The sequence below is a fragment of the Bufo gargarizans genome, chromosome 1, assembly GCF_014858855.1.
Source record: "Bufo gargarizans isolate SCDJY-AF-19 chromosome 1, ASM1485885v1, whole genome shotgun sequence".
Lineage (NCBI taxonomy): Eukaryota > Metazoa > Chordata > Amphibia > Anura > Bufonidae > Bufo > Bufo gargarizans.
This window is the reverse complement of record NC_058080.1, coordinates 15,544,013-15,558,736: the sequence shown is the minus strand read 5'-3', so window position 1 is coordinate 15,558,736 and position 14,724 is coordinate 15,544,013. Positions and strand designations below refer to the sequence as shown.

At 42.8% G+C, this 14,724-nt stretch overlaps 1 long non-coding RNA gene across 1 annotated transcript; it reads left to right on the top strand.

The window, feature by feature from the left end:
* Positions 1–4,069: 4,069 nt before the first annotated feature.
* On the top strand, positions 4,070–8,657 carry LOC122921586. The gene is made up of 4 exons (XR_006387067.1): positions 4,070–4,128; positions 4,693–4,763; positions 6,980–7,024; positions 8,598–8,657. It is a non-coding gene; the product is annotated as an uncharacterized LOC122921586 (long non-coding RNA).
* The last annotated feature ends 6,067 nt before the right edge of the window (positions 8,658–14,724 follow it).

The following is a 14,724-nucleotide window of genomic DNA, read 5'->3' as shown; positions in this document are numbered from 1 at the left end:
CATACTGACAGCAATATTCAGTTGGCAACAGCCCTGCACTAAGTAACACGGCACTGTCCTGTATTTCAAGTAAGAAGTCTTCCACTCCATTGTGATCCAATATTCAGTTCAAACACAAACTTATGGTGTGTACAGTCATGGCCAAAAGTTTTGAGAATTACATAAATATTGGAAATTGGAAAAGTTGCTGCTTAAGTTTTTATAATAACTTATAAACTACTGGAACGGTATCAATAACTATATTATGTGTAAACTAAAAATTCGAATTCCTTTTGAACCACAAGTATTTATTCTCAATGATCTCTCCAAATTAAAAAATCATAAGTATCAAAAGATTCTTTTGAGTAGAGTATTGATGTTGGCTAGAGTTGTGATCAGCCGCACCTGGTTTGCCCGATCTACTCCAAACAAAAACACATGGATAAATTTAATTGATAAGGTAATGAACTACGAAAAAATTTATACAGACGGAGGGAAAATGAATATCAATGGACCAGGATATGGGGTGGTTGGAGGTCTGGTTAGCTGAGGTCAAGTTGTTTTATATATAAGGGTCCTACTTTGACGCACCACAAACTGGGAGGGAGGGAGGGGAGGGTTTTCTAAATATTTTGAAAAGATGAGTGGAATATACGCACATATAATCACTTGGGTTACTAAGAATTGAGAGACTGTAATACATTTTTTATTGTAAATGTTTTGTAGTTTTCCCAATAAAAAAAAAAAAAAAAAAAAAAAAAAGCATATGTGCCTTTTAACAACTATAGATCCAAAAGAGGGGTTTCTGGTTGGTACTGTCCAACCCATACTGTCATGTTATTTGCTATCTATGAGACCAAATTGGGGGTACTGATTTTGGTTGGCCCATTCTCTTTTTCATTGGGTGGTGTGCAAAGAAAAAAAAAAAAAAAAAAAAAGTTTTTATAATAGCAATTTGCATATACTCCAGAATGTAATGAAGAGTGATCAGATGAATTGCATAGTCCTTCTTTGCCATGAAAATTAACTTAATCCCCCAAAAACCTTTCCACTGCATTTCATTGCTGTCATTAAAGGACCTGCTGAAATCATTTCAGTAATCGTCTTGTTAACTCAGGTGAGAATGTTGACGAGCACAAGGCTGGAGATCATTATGTCAGGCTGATTGGGTTAAAATGGCAGAACTTAACCTGTTAAAAGGAGGGTGATGCTTGAAATCATTGTTCTTCCATTGTTAACCATGGTGACCTGCAAAGAAAAGCGTGCAGCCATCATTGCGTTGCATAAAAATGGCATCACAGGCAAGAATATTGTGGCTACTAAGATTGCACCTCAATCAATAATTTATAGGATCATCAAGAACTTCAAGGAAAGAGGTTTAATTCTTAAGAAGGCTTCAGGGCGTCCAAGAAAGTCCAGCAAGCGTCTCCTAAAGAGGATTCAGCTGCAGGATCGGAGTGCCACCAGTGCAGAGCTTGCTCAGTAATAGCAGCAGGCAGGTGTGAGCGCATCTGCAGGCACAGTGAGGCGAAGACTTTTGGAAGATGGCCTGGTGTCAAGAAGAGCAGCAAAGAAGCCACTTCTCTCCAAAAAAAACCATCAGGGACAGATTGATCTTCTGAAGAAAATATGGTGAATGGACTGCTGAGGACTGGGGCAAAGTCATATTCTCCAATGAAGCCTCTTTCCGATTTTTTGGGGCATCAGGAAAAAGGCTTGTCCAGAGAAGAAAAGGTAATGGCTACCATCAGTCCTGTGTCATGCCAACAGTAAAGCATCCTGAGACCATTCATGTGAGGGGTTGCTTCTCATCCAAGGGAGTGGGCTCACTCACAATTTTGCCCAAAAACACAGCCATGAATAAAGAATGGTACCAAAACACCCTCCAACAGCAACTTCTTCCAACAATCCAACAACAGTTTGGTGAAGAACAATGCATTTTCCAGCACGATGGAACACCGTGCCATAAGGCAAAAGGGATAACTAAGACCAAAACGTTGACATTTTGGGTTCATGGCCTGGAAACTGCCCAGATCTTAATCCCATTTAGAACTTGTGGTCAATCTGTAGTGTCCCACTAGGTAGGAGAGGGCACTACACAAGGGTAGCGTGTTGCTTCTACTCACAAGGGACAGTGATATTGTTTTGATCTATGCATTTAATGTATTTTCAATGTGTTTTTTCATTTGTGTATTTTCCCTGTTATATGCTTTGCAGGCCTAGTGGGGTGTAATTTAACATTCCAGACACTAGAGGGAGATAGGGAGCCCCTAGTATAAATGTCCAGGCCCAGCCAGGGAGGGGTTAGGTCATAGTCAGGAGTCTGTGGAGACAGAAGTGAGAAGGCACCAGCCCAGGATATGCTGAGGGCCTCCTCCTGACATGCAGCTGGATAGTCCTGGTTCCTAGCTGCACCAAGAGGCTAACAGAAGTACAGCCTGCTTGGAGACCGAGTGTATTCCAGGGGACTAGAGGAGTTACCTCGTCAGCCTGAAGCTCCTGAGGCTAAGCTTAGCTCAGTTGAGATACCCCAGTAGTAGGAGAGGACCTCCTGGGAGAAACCTGCAGTTTCCCTACCAAGAGAGGAGAACACAACCAAGTACAGATAAGTAACCTGATGGGCAGAAACACTATAAAGTGGAGAGCAAGGGTCTATACTGGAGGAAGGAATTTATACCAAGGATTTAAGCCAGCTCTTAGGCATCCGGGCCTTGGGATCCAGCCAGCTAGAATAGCTGGGGGGATAGAGCAGCATTGCACTGCAAAGCATTAACTGTTTGCCCTCCAAGTATCTTGCATGATTAATGCCTGCCATCATTGTGAAGTAAGCCTGCTTGGGACATATTGTTCAAGGGACTGCATCATCATCCGTAACCTCTGTAATAGACCATACAAAGTTGGACTGTTTACCAAGTAAGGCTACTTTCACACTAGCGTTCGTCGGTCCGCTCGTGAGCTCCGTTTGAAGGGGCTCACGAGCGGACCCGAACGCTTCCGTCCAGCCCTGATGCAGTCTGAATGGATGCGGATCCGCTCAGACTGCATCAGTCTGGCGGCGTTCAGCCTCCGCTCCGCTCGCCTCTGCACGGACAGGCGGACAGCTGAACGCTGCTTGCAGCGTTCGGGTGTCCGCCTGGCCGTGCGGATCCGTCCAGACTTACAATGTAAGTCAATGGGGACGGATCCGTTTGAAGATGCCACAATATGGCTCAATCTTCAAGCGGATCCGTCCCCCATTGACTTTACATTGAAAGTCTGGACGGATCCATCCGAGGCTATTTTCACACTTAGCTGTTATATGCTAAAATAATGCAGACGGATCCGTTCTGAACGGAGCATCCGTCTGCATTATTATGATCGGATCCGTTCAGAACGGATCCGATCTAACGCTAGTGTGAAAGTAGCCTAAAGCTACGTTTGGTTCACCCTACAATCTGTGTACCTCAGTTACTATTCTTACCAAACGGTGTGCCACTGGCACTGGCGTTACGATTCTTAAAGGGACCTTGCCTCAGGCACTCTAAACACCTGCAACAACCAGGGCACCTCACCCAACATCAGGCCAGGTCTCTACACCCAGAGTGTGCCCCAGAGGAACTAGTGTCTGCCTCTCATTCACTGCTGCATGCCTGCCCAGGGTCCTCCAAAAAGTGAGTAACCCTCGATTGCCCATACCGTGACCTCACTGTCGCTATACCCTGCAGGTCTGGCGTGCTGCAAATCCTCATGATGTCATACGCTCCAATTCACAAAATAGAATAAATCATCACTCAAAATAGAATTTAAGCAAATATCTTTATTTATTTAGTTGGGTAATTAAAGGCCGCAATGCTTATTACTTAACCAATTAATTATAATCTGGTTAATCCAATTTATTCTCAAATATAAATAAGTAAATATTTAAACCAATAAACCATATAACACTCAGTCCACTCAGAGAGTGACTTAACCCCCGTCAATAAGCAAAGCGACAAAATAAATAGGGAAGGGAGGGAGGGAACTTGAAAAATACTTACGTGAATGAGCCAAAATCGTTATTTTCTGTTCTTTTATAGGTTCTCAAACTGGCAGTTAAAGTGATCTCCAATCAAATTTGAAGATATCAGCGCAAGCACCCACAGCATCTGGGTTAACCCATTCTTCACATAGGTAAGTAAATAATATAATCAACATATTAACTGTAATGTTAGGTGCCATGTCATCATGGCTCACCACACTGAATTTATCAGTATGGTTCGCTCCATGATGTCATACGCTCCAATTCACAAAATAGAATAAATCATCACTCAAAATAGAATTTAAGCAAATATCTTTATTTATTTAGTTGGGTAATTAAAGGCCGCAATGCTTATTACTTAACCAATTAATTATAATCTGGTTAATCCAATTTATTCTCAAATATAAATAAGTAAATATTTAAACCAATAAACCATATAACACTCAGTCCACTCAGAGAGTGACTTAACCCCACAACGCCACATAAAAACAAGTGGCCCAATAAACATTGCAAGCCTTTAATAAAAACCATTATCAATTATGTTCTGCAAATCTGAAATGAATATATCACATCCAATATCAGAAAGCTGATCATCCTTTTCTTGGTAAAGTCCTCTAACGAATCCTTCTAATTCAACATGTCTGTAATTGCCATGACCAATTTCCTTCAAATAAATCTCCATTTTTTTTATTAATTCTTTTCCTAATTGTTTCCAGAAAGGATAACTCAGAATTGAACCAAGAAAATTTTGGGATGATGTCAGAAAATACGAGTACAACACCATCAAGTAAGTAGCATATTTTACATAACAATTCTTTTAATTCATAAATTAACAAATGCGTTTTGATTTTTCCCAAATCAAACGAGCCAATATGTAAAATAAACAGGTCAGGTTTCGACATTTTTGAATATATAAGGCTGACATTCTTGAAGATATCAGAAATTTTAAGGTCAGCAAAGGAAAACCAGTTTATGGAAAATTCTGCTGAATAACCTAAATTAACAGTAGAATGTCTAAAAGCAGATCTTCTCTCAGCCAATTGAATCAGTTCATCACCAAAAATCCATACAACTTTTGAAGGTCCTATATCAATAATGGGGGATTTGAGATTTTATTGTCTGCAGCAATCTCGCTTAATCTTAGAGCAGCAAAGAAAGCTATAGAAAATGCTGCAGAAAATAAATTGGTTTCATATTCCGAAGAACAAACTAATACTAAATTACATATGACCTTTTGTAACAATTCAATAGATAAAGGGCTGGTCTTAACATTGTGGACTGACTTTCTTTTGATACCTTTAATCATTAGTTTAATGATAAAATTATTCAGAATAGAGCTTTCGCCTTCTAATTTAAAGAAAAAAGAAATGCCCGATAATTTTTTAGAAATAGAATCGGCTTGTAAACCGTTGTTGTAAAGATATATAATAAATTTGATAAAATTCCCTAAATTAAAATCAATGTAAGAAATTTTTTGAGATATGCAGAAAAGCTTCCAATCCAACCATGCGGCAGAATATGCTGCCCATGTATTCTTGGCTAATGAACCAAAATTAAGTTCATTAGTTAATCCTCTGATATCTCCCAAAGATGAGTTGGACAAGGAATTCCCATTCGGGAAGCTCGAGGTGTCATTAAGAAGAATTCCTTGAAGCGCTGTCGGGACAAATAATCAGCAATATAATTAGTTTTCCCAGAAATAAATCTAGCTTTTATCCAAATGTTAAATTTTAGACATTGAAAAACTATCTTACGCAATAATGAAGAAACTAACGGAGACTTTGAAGTTAAACAGTTTATGGAAAAAACTACTCCCATATTGTCCGACCTTAGCAGAATTCTCTTATTCTGAAACACTGAGGACCAAATTGTTAGAGAAACTAGAACTGGAAATAATTCTAGAAAAACCAAATTTTTTGAGTACTTGTTATTAGTAATCCAATTTAAAGGCCAACGTTCGGCAGACCAAAAGTTGTCAAAATAAGCACCATATCCAATAGCACCAGACGCATCTGTATAAAGAGACAAGGTGTCTGAGCCAACAAACTCTTCCTGCCAAATGGTGTGACCGTTAAATTCACATAAAATTGCAACCAAACTGAAATGTCATCCTTTAGTTGTTTGGTGATGCGAATATGGGATCGAGGTGAGGACTTACCTGATGTGGCAGCATACAATCTTTTAGAAAAGACCCTTCCCATGGGAATCACACGAGAAATAAAATTAAGAGAACCTAAAAGAGACTGAAGTTGTTTAAGCGTAATTTTTTCTTTTCCGGATATGCGAGTTAATTGTTGAACAGTATTCTGGATTTTTTCCATTGGTATGCTAAATTCCATTGTTACTGTATTTATATCTATGCCCAAAAACTTGAGATTCGTAGTAGGATAGACAGTTTTATCTACAGCTAATGGAATGCAGAAATATTTAGCTATACCAATGAATCTATTCAGAAGATTCATACAATCATCCGAATCTACACGACCTATAAATAAAAAGTCATCGAGATAATGTAGTAAAAATCCACTACCTGAGTGAATATCCATAACCCAGTGTAGAAAAGTTGAAAACGCCTCAAAATAAAAGCAAGATAGGGTGAATCCCATGGGAAGGGCCATATCATAAAAGAATTTATCGAGAAAATAAAAACCCAAAGAATTATAACCGATGGGGTTTATAGGTAGTAGTCTGAAAGCAGATTTAATGTCAGCTTTGGCAAGAAGAGAATTGCGGCCTGCTTTTTGTAAAAAAGACAAAGCTTGATCAAATGAGGAGTATTTCACACTGGCTTTATTTTTTTCCATCTCATCGTTAAGGAACTGAATTTAGGATAAGATAAATTGTGAATAAGACGAAAAGAATTTGGTTCTTTTTTAGGAACTAAAGCTAAAGGAGATATACGAAAATTCAAGAAGGGGGGAGAATCAAAGGGACCAGCAATCCTACCTGCCAAAATTTCAGATTCAATTTTTTCTTTAACAATGTCAATATTTTGTTTTACAGATAACGCATTTTCAACTAGAATGCAACCTGGACCCACAAATTCAGGTATGAAAAACCCATTGGTAAAACTGTCAATTAATAAATTAGCCATCTGAATGTTTGGGTAATGACCTAGCCACTGAATTATTATTGGCAAATTCAGCGGAGTCACCTTGTTTAAACGATTGAATTTCCTTGTTAGAAATTGGGAAGTGAATACCTTGTTTTTTAAAACATTTTGAGGCTGAATGAGAACCGGCACAGAAAGAACACTCGTGTCGGTATTTGCAATTATGTTGCCATCTGCAATGCGACTCGTTAAATGCGAAACAGATACCTTTTTTGACGTTAATGAAATTGGGTTGACGAAAAAGATTGTTTTTGTTAGGGAGCATTAAATTCAACCAAAGCCCGACATCTTTACTACCCCAATTTAGATTCGGATATACTGCAAGTTTCTGACGAAAGGATTCGTCATACAGACACCAACCCATTCCGCCAAAATTTCTATATGCCTCCAAAATAGTATCTACATGGTAAATTAAACCAGTACAAAGACTAGGAAATTTTTCACCCAAAACTGCTGCGTATATATTAAATGCTTGCAGTCAGTTAAAAAAGGATTTCTGGTGTAATTTTCTATTTTCTTCAGAATCTGATTTTTTGTCTTTCAATAATTCACTTTTTAAATTCTCACTAGATGAAGGAAGAAGAGAAAAAATTTCAACATATTCTTTTCTCCAAATTTTTTCTTTCACGCTCAAGGGTAAATGAAACCCTAATGGAGAAATTTGACACGCCAGAACTTCTTTAACAGATGTCTCTTTTATACCTGAGTTAAATTCAAGCTCAGGAATTACTGCCATTTCAGGGTTAATATTGGACATTTTAGGTACATTAGTGAACGGTTGAATGGTTGAATTAGCAGCAGTCAGACTATTAAGGGTATTAACTTGACTGACATCTGCTAATCCAGACCAAACATTTTTTGGTGACTCATCCTTTTTAGATAGGTAAAGTAAAAATTCATCAAACAACTGAATCTTCAATTTAGAAGAATCAATGTCAAGTGAATTAATCTCTTGATTAATAGTGCCCTGCGGTTTGCAGTCACTTAAAAAGTTATAATTCAGCTCACCAGAAGCAGATGATGTAGGAGGATGATCAACTGTTGAAGCAGGTGATGGCTCCTGAGTGACAGTTGAATGCTGTTGAAAATGACGCCGTTGAATTTTCCTGCTGGCTCGGCTTGAAGATAAGTTGGTTTTCTTGGTCTTAGAAGGAGGCGCATATTGTGAAGGGGAATATGCCCTCTTGTCTCTCCGCTGACGTTTTTTAATCGGCGAGCGGGTCTCAGGTTTTTCGCGCATGCGCAAAAAATTATCGCAGGGAGGATCGATCAGTTCGGCGCTCGCGCCAGGTACTGCGCAGCAGACGGGATTAGAAGATAAAAGAAGCTCTTCTTGCTGGTCCGGTCCTTGCTGTAAGCACTTCCTCAGCCATTCTTCTCCCCCTTTGCTTTCTGCTCTGAAAATAAGTTGTTTCAACAGATCTTCCATGACACAGATGAACGCAGGTCTGTCTCTTGAAAAATACTTACGTGAATGAGCCAAAATCGTTATTTTCTGTTCTTTTATAGGTTCTCAAACTGGCAGTTAAAGTGATCTCCAATCAAATTTGAAGATATCAGCGCAAGCACCCACAGCATCTGGGTTAACCCATTCTTCACATAGGTAAGTAAATAATATAATCAACATATTAACTGTAATGTTAGGTGCCATGTCATCATGGCTCACCACACTGAATTTATCAGTATGGTTCGCTCCAAGAGGCGGGTGGACAAACAAAAACCCACTAATTCTGACAAACTCCAAGAAGTGATTATGAAAGAATGGGTTGCTATCAGTCAGGAATTTGCCCAGAAGGTGATTGAGAGCATGCCCAGTCGGATTGCAGAGGTCCTGAAAAAGAAGGGCCAACACTGCAAATACTGACTCTTTGCATAAATGTCATTTAATTGTAGGGCTATCTGTGGTCTGGCATTTAGCTGGCTTTACGTGTATAAGGGGGTCATTAGCATCCCTCTAACAGCGGGTTGATGTCGCCTGTTCCCCACTGCCATACTGACAACAACATTCAGTTGGCAACAGCCCTGCACTAAGTAATACGGCATTGCCCTGCATTACAAGTAATAGGGTGGGAGGTAGTGCACCCCTCCACGCCCCGTCATTGCCGTTCAACATCTCAATTCTCTAGTGGAGTGCTGACTGTATTTTTAATATAGTATTTTTTGGTTTGTAAAATAGTTAATAAAGGTAAATAAAATGAGCACTCACTTAGTAATTCAGATTTTAATATATATAATAATAAAAGTGAAGTATTAAATTTCACCTGGGTCAAGACAGGTCATATTGCCTTCCTAGGCATTTGTAAAATTGCCATCATTGCCAGGGGATGTAGATAACAGAGATATGTCTCAGTCAGGCAGCATTACACACATGGACGTACGGTGTGATGATGATGATGATGATGTTGTACCCGCTGCTGCTTCCTTTGCTGAGGTGTCAGATACAAGTGAAGCGGTTGATGATGACGATGTGTCCGTGGATGTCCGCTTGAAGAGAAGAAAAAGAGGGGGAAAGTTCAGAAGGGGAGACAGAGAGAAGGAGGAGATGAGTTGGAAGCAGGGGGAGGTCGTCGCAAGGAGCTAGTGGCACAGTCAGACAGCATGTATCGGCATCCGGGGTCTGCCAGACAGCACGGCAATCAACGCATGCTGTTGCACCACAAGAATGCCGTCATTGCAAAGCTCAGCAGTGTGGCATTTTTTTGTGCATCTGCCTCTGACAACAGCGATGCCATTTGCAACCTGTGCCAAAGGAAACTGAGTCGTGGCAAGTCCAACACCCACCTAGGTACAACTGCTTTGCTAAGGCACATGATCTCACATCACAAACGCCAATGGGATCAACACTTGATGAGTACAAGCAGCACACAAATTCAAAGCCACCATCCTCCTCCTGGTCCAGCATCTTCAGCCACGTCAACCACTGCTGTCCTCCTTGCCCCCTCTCAACCATCCGCCACTCCACCTCTCACCTTCAGCAGTTCCTGATCATCTGCCCACAGTCAGGTGTCTGTCAAGGAAATGTTTGAGCGTAAGAAGCCAATGTCACAGAGTCACCCCCTTGCCCGGCATCTAACAGCTGGCTTGTCGGAACTCTTAGCCCGCCAGCTTTTACCATACCAGCTGGTGGAGTCTGAGGCCTTCAAAAAATTTGTAGCTATTGGGACACCGCAGTGGAAGGTACCTGGCCAAATTATTTTTTTCACAAAAAAAATGTACTCTATTGTGGAAAAGGAAGTCATGGCATTTCTGGCACACAGTGTTGGGGCAAGGGTCAATCTGACCACTGATACCTGGTCTGCAAAGCACGTTCAGGGCAGGTATATCACGTACACTGCGCATTAGGTAAACCTGCTGACGGCTGCCAAGCATGGAATGCGTGGCTCTGCAGCGGAGTTGGTGACACCACCATGACTTGCAGGCAGTCCTGCTGCCACCTCCTCTACTCCTCCTACTCCATCCTCTTCGCTAACCTCCTCGGCTGAGTCCTCTTCTGCTGCTGCGTCTTGCTCCACATCAACTGCACCCCCCCCCCCCCCAGCTCCCCAGTGGCTATTCCACATCCCAGATACAACAGTGTCACGCCGTCTTGGGGTTGACTTGCCTGAAAGCAGAGAGTCACACTGGACCAGCACTCCTGTCCGCCCTGAACGCACAGGTGGATCAGTGGCTCACTCCGCACCAACTGGAGATCGGCAAAGTGGTGTGTGACAACGGAAGCAATTTGTTGGCGGCATTAAATTTGGGCAAGTTGATACATGTGCCATGCATGGCACATGTGTTGATTCTGATCATACAACGCTTTGTGCCCAGGATTACAGGACGTCCTCAAGCAGGCCAGGAAGGTGTGTGGCCATTTCAGGCGTTCCTACATGGCCATGGCGCACTTTTCAGACATTCAGCAGCAAAACAACATGCCAGTGAGGCGCTTGATTTGCAACAGCCCGACACGTAGGAATTCAACACTCCTAATGTTCGACCGCCTGCTCCAACAAGAAAAAGCCATCAACGAGTATTTGTATGACCGGGGTGCTAGGACAGCCTCTGCAGAGCTGGGTATTTTTTTGCCATGTTACTGGATGCTCATGCACAATGCCTGTAGGCTCATGCGTCCTTTTGAGGAGGTGACAAACCTAGTCAGTCGCACCGAAGGCACCATCAGCGACATCATCTCATTTGTATCCTTCCTGGAGCATGCCCTGCAAAGAGTGCTGGATCAGGCCGTAGATGAGCGTGAAGAGGAAGAGGAAGAGTTGTGGTTACCATCACCACCAGAAAAAGCCTTATCAGCATCGCTTGCTGGACCTGCTGCACCGCTGGAAGAGGAGTCTGAGGAAGAGGAGTCAGAGGAGGAACGGGACATGAGTAGCTCGGCATCCAACCTTGTGCAAATGGGGTCTTTCATGCTGTCATGCCTGTTGAGGGACCCTCGTATAAAAAGGCCGAAGGAGAACGACCTGTACTGGGTGGCCACACTACTAGACCCCCGGTATAAGCAGAAAGTGGCTGAAATGTTACCGAGTTACCGGAAGTCGGAAAGGATGCAGCATTTCCAAAACAAGTTAAAAACTATGCTTTACACAGCGTATAAGGGTGATGTCACAGCACAACAGGAATCTAACAGGGGAAGAGGGGAAAGTAATCCTCCTCCTACCACGACCACGCCGGCAAGGACAGGACGCTTTACAGATGCGTTGTTGATGGAGTACATGCAGAGCTTTTTAAGTCCTACGCATCGCCACAGCCCTTCGGGGGTCCACCCTCAGAGAACGACTCGACCGACAGGTAGCAGACTACCTCGCCTTAACCGCAGATATCGACACTCTGAGGAGCGATGAACCCCTTGACTACTGGGTGTGCAGGCTTGACCTGTGGCCTGAGCTATCCCAATTTGCGATAGAACTTCTGGCCTGCCCTGCTTCAAGTGTCCTGTCAGAAAGGACCTTCAGCGCAGCAGGAGGTATTGTCACTGAGAAGAGAAGTCGCTTAGGTCAAAAAAGTCTAGATTACCTCACCTTTATTAAGATGACTGAGGCATGGATCCCGAAGGGACTGACAGTGGGGGATGCATTTGACTAAAAAAGGCCTGATGAGATGCTTTGGGCTATAAAATGGTCCGCACGCTTCTGTATTTAATCTCTGCATGCCGGATGACTTGCGTGACTTCTCCGCCACCAACTAGGGTTCAAGCCGCAATGTTTTAGTGCACTTTCTGCTTGGAAAACAGCAGCAGCTGCAACAATACCTAATTTTTAAGGCATGTGTACATGCCTAATTTTTATGGCCTCTGGTGCTGCACTGTGGCTCCAAAAACAAAACAAGGCACATACATGTGTAAATTCCCCTTCGTGATCCTTACCTTGTTCTGGTGAAGGGGCTTGCGTATCACAATGAAGCGATCACCTCTATGAGTGTGTTGGCAATGTCAATGTTGGCACACCCCAAATGAGATAAGGTCGTTGCTTCATTGTGAACAGACCAAAAGCGATCGGCTGGATAATTTTGCATAGAAAAAACACAAATTTTCTTTGTGATCATCTAAGGTGATCATTAAAGCCTACTAGGCCAACAATGGGCCAAACTGCAGAATCATTGTTTTCTGGGTCACTTAACTGTCACTGAACTACCTCAGCACGACCATAGACTTAGAAAAACCGCCATCGACTGCAATCTCCCAAACGTGCGCACGGGCACAGTCATCACTACGCCAAGATTGATGCATAGAGGAATACAAATGTCATGAGTGTGTCAACTATTGACAACTCTTTGCGGTTGTCTAAACTCTATTTCATACACGTCCCCTGATAGGGAACGTAACAGGGATTAAACTGATAGGAATAGTACTACTTAACATACCACTCATATCGGGTAGCACAGTACATTGCTAGGCGCACGCGCAGTGCCCCAAATTGGAAGTAGGAGGACCAACCAAGCATCCTTTTCCATCTCCCGGTTCCTAAAATCTATTCCATACACCCAGCGGCGTATCTATCACGAGGCAAACAAGGCATTTGCCTAGGGCGGCACTTGCCAATGGGGCGGCAAAATGCCTTGTTTGCCCCTTGTCCCATCAGTCTTATATGCTGCCGGTATACTCAGAAGATCCGATGGTATATTCTAACCCCCAGGCATTCCCATGGTGACAGGGATGCTTGCCTGTGGGTTAGAATATATAGGGCCACGCTGCTCACAGGAGAACATTTAAAAACTAATCAGTAACTTTAACATTATTCCTCTGGATCAACTTGCAGGATGACAGGCCGAACTGGATTGACAAATGTCTTTTTTCGGCCTTATGTACTATGTTACTATGTTACTATGTACTATGTTATCTCTTAACTGGACACCTTACTCTGTCTTAGCTCCGGTAACAGCAGGCAGTGCGGGCAGCGCTCACTCACTGACATCACGCACCTGCGCCGCCTAATGGGAGGAGCAGGCTCGTGACGTCAGTGAGTGAGCGCCGCCCGCCCGCACTGCCTGCTGTTATCGGAGCTAAGACAGAGTAAGGTATCCAGTTAAGAGATCACCAATGAATAAAGTTAAAGTTACTGATTATAGTTGATAAATGTACTCCTCCTGTGAGCATCGGGGGGGGGGGGGGGGGGTTGGAGGAGGAATAGACCTTCAATGATGTCAGTGAGGACACCGAACGGGACATGGCTAGCTTGGTATCCAACCTTGTGCAAATGGGGAGTTTGCGGTTGTTTGCAGTGCGTTAAACGGGGAGTTTAGTCTGTCATAGTTTGGTCTGTCACTGTGAAGCGGGCGTAAACCTTACACTACCTCATCGATAAAACATCATCCCTGATGTTTTAAAGCACGTTATTCCAAACAATTTAGGAATGTTAGGCGATTTATGCCCTTTATGGATTAAAACCTGACTCTGAGTCAACTACTTACTTTTCCATGAGAGTTTTGCCACAGCACCTCTGTCATGGGAAGGACCGTGACATCAACACAGTGGCCAAGTCAGAGAGTGGAGAGGTGGCAACAGCTTGAGGAGTCTACACTGTTGCTCAGCCACAGAGTTAGGAGGGTGGCAACAGCATAAGGAGTCAGTCACAGAGTGGTGATGGGAGGGGTAAAAGCAGTGGCAGTGACAGCACAAGATGATTGTTGGCAGTAGGAGCACATGGCAGTAGGTGTGTGGCATCAGTCTGGTGGCAGCATCCGAATAGTGGCTGAATCAGATGGCCAGAAAAAGTGGGTATTTTTTCACAAATATGGGATTTGGCAACCAGAATGATCTAGGCTGATAAATCAGGCACTGGCATGTGGAAATCTTGGCTGATCCACAACTGATTCATGTTCACAAAGGTCAGTCTCTCCACATTTTGGGTTGAAAGGCCAGTTTATTGGGGGGGATGGAAAGGCCCCTCACTGTACTAAACAACCTCTCTGATGCCACACTACTGGCCAGGCAGGAAAGTTTGTCCAGGTCTAACTAGGCCAGTTGCGGCCACATATCAAGTTTTGCTGGTTAGTAGTCCTGGGGATCTTCCATGTGTGATGACAGGGTGCAGTCCAAGTATGCCACCCCCTGCTGGTTCAGGTTCTGATACATGTCTTGCTGTTGCTGCTGGTGGGTGGGTTCTTCACTAGACGGGTAAAGAAAAGTGCTCATTAGAGACTCTAA